At 51.4% G+C, this 7,975-nt stretch overlaps 1 pseudogene; it reads right to left on the reverse strand.

Moving 5' to 3' along the window:
• Window positions 1–3,431, reverse strand: part of LOC119300419 — a 4,547-nt pseudogene extending 1,116 nt beyond the window's left edge.
• Between the last annotated feature and the right edge of the window lie 4,544 nt (window positions 3,432–7,975).

The raw sequence follows: 7,975 nt of genomic DNA on the forward strand, positions 1-7,975 counted from the left end.
AATGTTAGAAAAACGAAAACACTAACGCCCACACGCATGGATCCTTGTCCAACCAATTCTGCACGTATCTTGGCGCATTCTAGCAGTTTTTGTGTGCTACGTAGGACTAAGCTGGTGTGTGGGCATTCATCCGGTCGCCCACATGTCCTTTTTCACCACATGGAGGGCTAGTGTGTGGGCGTTTAACAATTCGCCCACACATCAGTTTTCACGCATGCAGAGGAGGCTGGTGTGTTTATCACTTCGCCCACACGCCCGTCTCCTCGCCCACACCCAAAGCTGGCGGTTGCCATGTGTTTCGGCAGGGTACATGGCAACTGCCCTAGCTTTACTTGTAAGCAGGTGGCAACTCTCTTTTACCTGAGTTGTCATGTGTTTTTGCATGGTACATGGCAACTGCCCTAGCGTGCACGTAAGCAGATAGCAACTCTTTGTCTTTACATGGCAACTGCCCTAGCGTGCTTGTGAGCACACGACAACTCTCTCTTTTACCCGAACATGTTTTTTTGCCATGCCTTTTGGTAGTGCTACACGGCAACTGCCTAGTGTTAGTGGGTGGCAACTCCTAAAGTTTTGAAATCATGACAACTGCAGTAGACCAGACCATACATGGCAACTGCAGTTGAGCAACCATGGCAACTGTAGTTGTCCGACATGGCAACCGAAGTTCGGCGACATGGCTACGAGGCCTGACGTACGGGGCGTGTGAGCGTTATCTATTTCGCCCACACACACGCGTGTGAGAGGGATCGGGGGAGAAAAAAAGAGGTGTGTGGGCATTACTTGTTTTGCCCACACGTAGGTGTGTGGGCTGTTCCTCTTATACACCACACAAAATGTGTGGGCAGACCCTCTAACGCCCACACGTGTGGCACTTATCGACGTCCTAGAAAAAACAATGATGTCAAGGAAGATGTTTGATGCTGGAATAATCTACTCCCTCCGTCTCATAATGTAAGACGTTTTTTGACACTAGTGTAGTGTTAAAAAAACGTCTTACATTATGGGACGGAGGGAGTAGATATGGTCACATACTCACATGGCTACTTTGGATGATAAAAATAATTTTGCTGATCCGGTTGACGATAAAGATTTTCCCCCATTTTATTATAAGAGCATTACTAGTAGAACCCTCAAACCCTCACTGGCATTTTAAGGGTCCAAAAATGATCTTTTTGTGCATTTTTACGGGTTGAAAAACAGGGGCAAAGATTACAACCCTCAAACCCAACCCTTATAACGGAATATTATCCATGAACGACGTTGTCGTTGCGCGCGGGAGGTCGACGGGGCGGCCGCCGGCGACGGGGGCGACTAGCAGCGGCGGGCGTGGGCGCGGGAGTTGGGATGATTTTTCCCTCCCGCGTGAGGATAACCGCCAAATGAGGGTTGGGGTAGGTTTTGCTCCCCAACCCTTACTTTTGAGGATTAGGAGAGGGTTTGAGGGTTGGACCTTTAAATTTTTTTGAGGGTTTGAGGGTTAAGGGGTTTTAGTCTACGGCTTTTTTTGACAAAAACTGTAAAAGAATCAGTTATTTTTAAGAGTTTGAGGGTTTGAGGGCTTTACTAGTAATGCTCTAAAGCAATACTAATCCGGTTTTAGAGTGTTAACCTACAAATGTGTTGTATGCTCATCTGTAAGGCTACAACTGCAGTTGCAAACGCTATCCCCTCTGATCAACTGCATCCTTCAGGAATATTGATTCAGAAGTAAGCTAGTTTTAAGGTGCATCATTTTACTTTTTAAATCTAGGGTCCCGATAACTGTCACACGTGTGGTGTATCAGATAGTTGTACCACACGCCTCGTGTGGCATGGACAGCAACCAGCCCACACACTTACGTGTGGGCAAAACAACTAATGCCCACACACATCTTTTTTCCCTCCTGAACCCTCTTACACGCGTGCGTGTGGGCGAAGTTGATAACGCCCACACGCCCGTATGTCAGGCCTCGTATCCTTCTGGTCCCGCACGCGACGCGTGACGCCCATCGCGCGTCCGCAGTTGCCATGGTCCAGACCCTTGTCCATGTTCGTTTATCTGCAGTTGTCATGTCGCTGAACTACGGTTGCCATATCGGACAACTGCAGTTGCCATGGTTGCTCAACTGCAGTTGCCATGTATGGTCTGATCTAATGTAGTTGCCATGATTTCATAACTTTAGAAGTTGCCACATACTAACACTAGGCAGTTGAGAGAGTTGCCATGTGCTCACAAGCATGCTAGGTCAGTTGCCATGTAATAAGAAAGAGTTGCCATCTGCTTACGTGCACGTTAGGGCAGTTGTCATGTACGTGCACGTTGGGGCAGTTGCCATGTACCATGCAAAAACACATGGCAACTCAGTAAAAGACAGTTGTCATCTGCTTACGTGCACACTAGGCAGTTGCCGTGTACCCTGCAAAAACACATGGCAACTCGGGTAAAAAAAGAGAGTTGCCACCTGCTTACAAAGCACACTAGAGGCAGTTGCCATGTGCGCTGCAAAAACACATGGCAATTAGCAGCTTACGTGTGGGAGAGGAGACGGGCGTGTGGGCGAGATGGCAAATACCCACACACCAGCCCTTGTGCGTGACTGAAAACTGATGTGTGGGTGAACTGCTAAACGCCCACACACCGACCCCTCCGTGTGGTAAAACGAATGTGTGAGCAAACTATGTCACACACCACACACACGCCTTGTCCTACGTGGCACAGAAAAATCAACCAGATTATGTCAAAATTCGTGCATATAATACTGGATGATGATGGATGCGTGTGGTCGAGATGATCAACGCCCACACGTGTAGGCGTTAACATTTTCGTAAATCTAAAGTTTAAAGATGTTCCTAACATCATTCATAATCCCAAAAGGCAAGCAGCGATTGTAACTGCAGCAAGAGTACTACATCGCTATCAATCCTGCACAGTAAAACGAATAAATAGAATAGATTCAAACGACAGCGAGACATTACCGAAGTCGAAGCAGAGCCACAGACATGGGACGTCCTGGCAGCGAAGTCATTCAGTACGCGCTCGATATCGGCAATGTTCCGCTTCTCCTCTCGCTTGGCGAGCTCAGCAGGATCGACGCCTCGGCCGGCGGCAAAGGCGCGCTCGCGCTCCTCTAGGTCTGAGACGGCCTTCCGCCGCTTGAGCCCTCTCGCCTTGGCGCGGGCGGCGGCCTCGCGGCGGCTGCGGAGGCGGGCGTCGAACTGGCGGCGGAGGGACTCGTCGCGAGGAACTTGTACGAGCTGGTGAGGCTCTGGAAGTCGGCCGTGGCGTTGGGGTCGTCGGGGCGCTTGTCGGGGTGCCGGAGCCGCGACTGCGTCCGGTAGGCCTTGTCGATCCGCTCGACGCTCAGCGCCGCGCCTTCCTCGCCGGACGGGAGGCGGAGCACCTCGTAGTGGTCGACGTCGTCGTCGCCCTCTCGCCCCATAACCGCCATCGGGGAACCGGCCGCAGTTCGGCGAAACCTAGCCCCTCGGATCAGATGCCGACGACGCGTGTGGATATCAGGCTCTGTGCGTGTGGTTCGGCGTGGAGGTTGTACGCGCCAGCCGAGCTAGACGGCAGAGGGCGGCCGCGCTGGAGACCCTCGGCGGCTGGAGGCAGCAGGCGACGGGAACGAGAGGCGGTGGGGAGCGCGATTAGGGCTGATCCAGCCAAAAAGACATATGGGCCATGTCGTGCCCGATTTTGAGATGGACTCTCTCTGCTCCGCGTCGGTGACCGATCCGTCACCTTCCTGGCCGTCCGATTACACACGCGCGGTCGATAGGGGCATCTCCCAGACCTGATATATCTTCGTGTAAAGAAAGAAAAACACCTGATGTATCTTGGACACCCAAAAAGTAGTTCTACATCACAAAGTAGTGAATTTTGCATCACCTCAAACATGTTTGCTCCGACAGATGATGTAAAATTCAAGTAGGACATCATTGTGCTGCAACAAGTGATGCATATCGGGCACGAAAACATCAAAACATTGCAAACACATTAGCCAAAAATCACACGCCACACACCTCAAGCAAATAGGAGTATCTTAGAAGTATATATCGTCATCGTCCACGGATAGGCTGGGCTTCCTGGTGTGATGCGCATGTGCTTGAGCGAGGAGCAACCAAAATCTTGGAAGTGACATGATTTGCAAACAAAAAAATCTAGAAAGTGGCATGGACAATCTTGTGGTTATGCATGTTTTCGTGGACCTTTTTACAAAGTTGACTGGCACACCCGTTCTCTACGTGCCAGTGCTAAATAAACAAGGTGAGAAACTAAGCTAAGTATTTGCTTATACCTAGCTAATCTGATATGAAAAAATTGTAGACATATCACAAGCGATAGATTTCAGCTGGTACATGTTTCTACTTGTACTGGATGTTGAGTGCGCCAACACTGCGTGCGATGTGCGATTTTAACTTGATAATGTGAGAGAATGTCTGCGTCCGAAGATATACACAACCTAATCATCCATGGTTCGGTGGGTCTTGGGCCGGGCGAAATCCCTGCGCGGCGATGGCCTGCGCTGACAACGGCGACACCTGAGGGTGCCGTTACCTCCATGGAGGCGCTGTCATGGCCCAGACTGGACCCTCTCCTCGGGCACCGGGGGAAACCCTTGGTCCAGTTCCCTGGACAAGGCAGCGACGGCGTCTCAGCGCCGTTCCTTTCTTGAAAGCGCTGCTTGGGTCGCACTTGGCGTCCCCTATGCGTCAGCTGGAGATGGTGGCCTCCCCGGTCTTTCCGGCGAGGTTTGCTGGTAATGCGATGCTGTGATGAGGGCTGCAGCATGGAGCGTGGGCGTCCGGGGCGCAATGTACGCCGGCGCCGGCACGTCCAAGACGATGGCTTCGCTAGTTTTGGCTGGGTCCTGCCATCCACCTGCCGTCTCCTAGGCACATATGGGTGGAAGGTACGTTGGCCCGGTCAGCCCTGGAGATGCAGTCTTCTTCGGAGGCGCCTGGCAACGGCTGTGACGCGGCCTTGAGGCTCTGTGTCTAGCTACCTTGCCATTCATGGTTGGAGGCTGGACAAGGCTAGACCTTTCGTTGTTGCGGTCTGTAGTTGGTAGCACCTCCTCACCTGCTTGTCTGGTGAGGACGATGGTGTGTGTGCGTGTGTCCCTCCTCCCGGGAGGTTGTACCTGTATTGTTGTTCTCTTCCTGTTCAATGAAATGAAACGCAAACTCTTTTGCGTTTTCTCGAAAAAAAATCATCCATGGTTCAAATCATAAAGAAACACACAATAATAAGCTTAAAAACACGCTGAAAACTCGGTACCATGCAACTGAACACAAACATTTTTTAATACTTTTTTAATATATGCTACTTATGCTTATCTATTCTGAAACTGCATCTGCAAGGCACTGTTTGTCCTGCGTTCCAGATCGATGCCGCTTTATTCGTGGGTTGGGTTGTGTAACACCTCGGGAGTAATGCAATAGTAACTCCACGCTGATGATGCCAAGTCATCATCTTTAACTTGCTATTAGCCATTAAGATTCAAAATCCTTTTTAATTCAAAATTCAAATAGTGGTAAAATAAAACTTCTTAAAATAAATAATGAAAAGTGATCGTGTTATTGCAAATAATCCCAAAGCAATTATAGAAACAAAGCCAACATTTTATAAAATATCTAAATGCCCTAAAACAATTTAAACAGTACACATTCAACCCCTTTTAATACACTTTTCCTATTGTGGAAAATTCAAATTTACTCCTATGCCTGCCAAACTTTTTGTGCCAGTACGAAGTGTTGTATTATATTTAAATACCCAAGCTCCATAATTTTGCAAAGTCATTTGGTGGCTTATTCAATTGCAAACAATGGTTGTTTTAAATTTCAGAAAAAGAAAGCCCCTAACACCTATTGTGCCACTGGGCCTAATGCCACAGTGCACCACAACCCAGCGTGCACCTTACACGGAACAGCCCACCTCCCGGTCATCCCTAACCTCCTGTTCACCCTCGTCACCATGGAGCACTCGTGCCCGCACACGCCTCCGATTGCCACACGTCATCCATCCGGTGACTTCGCGCGAGGATAAGAACACCCCGAGTCCCTCCTCTCTCTCCTGGACGAACCCTAGGTCACTTAGCCCTCTCCTCTTCGTCGCCCCCATTGATTTGGTGCGCACCGAACGGAGCCATCGCCGCCGCGTTGACGTTCTCGTGCCCCGAGGCCTCCCCGTGCCACGGGAGGTTGTCCGGGAGCTCCGCCGCGTCGACACACGCCGTCCGCGCCGTACCGCGCGAGCCTGGATCAACGCCATCACCGGATCGGGCGCGTCCCTCTGCTTCGGCCGCCGTCGTCCCGTCGCGTCGCCTCACCTCTTCGGTCCTCCTCGACCCGTCCCGAGCTCCCCACCGACCTCACCGGTGAGCCCTCCTCCAATTCCCCCTTCCTCAACCTTGATCCATCGCCGTGTTCGCCTGCACCCGACGAGGCCGCCATGGACGGAGCTCTGCTCCCGTCCACGCAAACACCGGCAGCCCGTGTGGCTTGCTCGCATGGCCGCGGGCGCGCTGCAGCTGCTGCTCTCTCGCCGCTGCGCTGCTGCTCAAGCCGCCGCGTTCCTACTTCCGCTGCCGCTTCTTTGCTGCTCCGCTGCGGCTCTTCACTGCTGGCCGCCGCAACTACCCTCTCGCCCTGCTCGCGTGCCGCTCCTACTACCTCCCTTTCCTGCCGTTGCTCCCGACGGCCCTCCGCGAGCCACCCCGCGCGCGCCCTGAAACCCTGACCGCTTCCTGGCCGTGCGCCCGTGTGCGCCGCGCCACAGCCTGGCTTCTGCCGCTGGCTCTCTACCAGGGCCGCCGCGCTCGCTCGCGTACGTGCCCGGCCGGCTGGGCTCTGCCTAGTAAGGCCGGCCCCTTTTGGTATTAGATTAGCATTAGTTTAGTTTCTAATTAACTTAATAGCAAATGACAGGTAGGACCACTGCTAATTTTAAGAGATAATTAAAACCTGTTAAAAAAATAGTGTATGACAAGGGGTCCCACTAGACCGTTGACTAGTCAAACGTGGACCAGTCAACTGCTGACTGGGCAGTTGACTGGCCCACCTGTCAACCTCATGTACACTTTGGCCTTCGGCAAATTTGACAATTTTGACCTTGGGATGAAATCAATTCACGGAATGAACTGTCCGTGAAACTATTTCACAGCACTGACCCTTTTGTGTAGCGCCCGCCACGCAGGCGCCACACCCTATGGTGCAACGCCCAACTCTGGGGCGTTGCACGGCTGTCCACCGTGGCAGCCCTTGGGCCCGCACCCAGTAGTGCAGCGCCTCCGAGCTAGGCGCCACACATGTAATGTGCAGCGTCCGGCCCGTAGGCGCTGCACTGTGACTTATCCAGCGGCTTGGCCCCCCTCCCCCACTCCCCCACCCCACACACCCCAACCCGAGCTTTGCCTCCTCTCCCACTCTCTCCCCCTCTCAAATCCTCTCCCAAATCTTGCAAATTTGAAGAATTTGTCTGTGGATTTCGAAGTCATACCCTCCCTCAAGGTAATCTTCTCCGATCCCCTTGTTTTGATCCAAGTAATGCTAGTTTGGGGAAACCCTAGTTTTGTTTGGATCTAGAGATTTGCATGGAGATGTGAGATCTTTGTTTGCCAATTTCCTATGATTAGGCTTTGTTAGTATGTTAGGGTTATTCTTATGGGTGTTCTTATGTTGGTGCTAGGGTTATGGTTATGGTTAGGGTTAGGGTTATTGTTAGGGTTATGGTTATGGTTAGGGTTAGGGTTAGGGTTAGGGTTGTTGTTTGATATATATATTAGGGTTTGTATTCCGTGTTAATCCTTAAATTAGCACTCATGGAAGCAATGTTACGTTGTGTTGTTTGAATGCTTATAGGGATGGGAAGAACATGTGTGTTTGTTCATCATGGGGACAAAGAAGCCTTCTTGAAATGCAATATTGAACCGGATCCGGATGAGCTTGATATGGTGTTTGATAGTAGTCCTAGCTATGCGGAGCTCTT

The sequence above is a fragment of the Triticum dicoccoides genome, chromosome 5A (genome assembly GCF_002162155.2).
Source record: "Triticum dicoccoides isolate Atlit2015 ecotype Zavitan chromosome 5A, WEW_v2.0, whole genome shotgun sequence".
Classification (NCBI taxonomy): domain Eukaryota; kingdom Viridiplantae; phylum Streptophyta; class Magnoliopsida; order Poales; family Poaceae; genus Triticum; species Triticum dicoccoides.